We start from the raw sequence: 715 nt of genomic DNA, 5'->3' as shown, positions 1-715 counted from the left end.
CCTAAACGTCTGGGTGAACACCTCGGGCACCGTCAAGATCGAAAATAGCCACCCATTCGATTGGCCTCGTCCATCGCCACAAGAACAGGAAGGGGTTGCTGGACGACATCGAGCTGTCCGAGCATCCGTGACCAAGAAAGCAATGACACCGCCAAAGCCCGTTGCCTTGCTGCAGAGCAAGCCCGCGCTGCCAGACGTCCTGACGGGCTTCCCTCCTCCTCGTTCTACTCCGACTCTGACGCCCCCTTGAGATGGCGACCCCTACGCGGTCTTCGCCATGTACAAGCGCCACCCCGGAGAAGACAAGGGGAAGGGCAAGGCAAAACGGTGAATCCTGTCTATTCCTAGTTTAATTCGTAGTATAAACTACTTCCTCCGTCTCAAATTAAGTGTCTAAATTTTATATTATCTTTAGCACAAAGTTATACTAAGATTAAGACATTTATTTTTGGACGGAGAAAGTATTAGTAGAATCCGGTGCGAGAACCCTGCGCAAAAGAGAGGACAAGTGAGAGGAACGGGGGGCGCAGGAAGTACCAGTAGTAGTACATCTGATATGGGTTGACAATCCCGCGGCGGCGCGTGGGTTTCCCGAAATTCACACCGCCCACCCACACGGCCCTCAAACCCGCAGGCGTACCAGCAGCAGCACCGGAACAGAAAAGAGAAAAGGAATCGCCAGCCCAGCCAGCATCAGCGATGGACCGAACCGCAA

The sequence above is a fragment of the Triticum dicoccoides genome, chromosome 6A, assembly GCF_002162155.2.
Source record: "Triticum dicoccoides isolate Atlit2015 ecotype Zavitan chromosome 6A, WEW_v2.0, whole genome shotgun sequence".
In the NCBI taxonomy this organism is placed as follows: domain Eukaryota; kingdom Viridiplantae; phylum Streptophyta; class Magnoliopsida; order Poales; family Poaceae; genus Triticum; species Triticum dicoccoides.
This window is presented reverse-complemented; position numbering follows the sequence as displayed.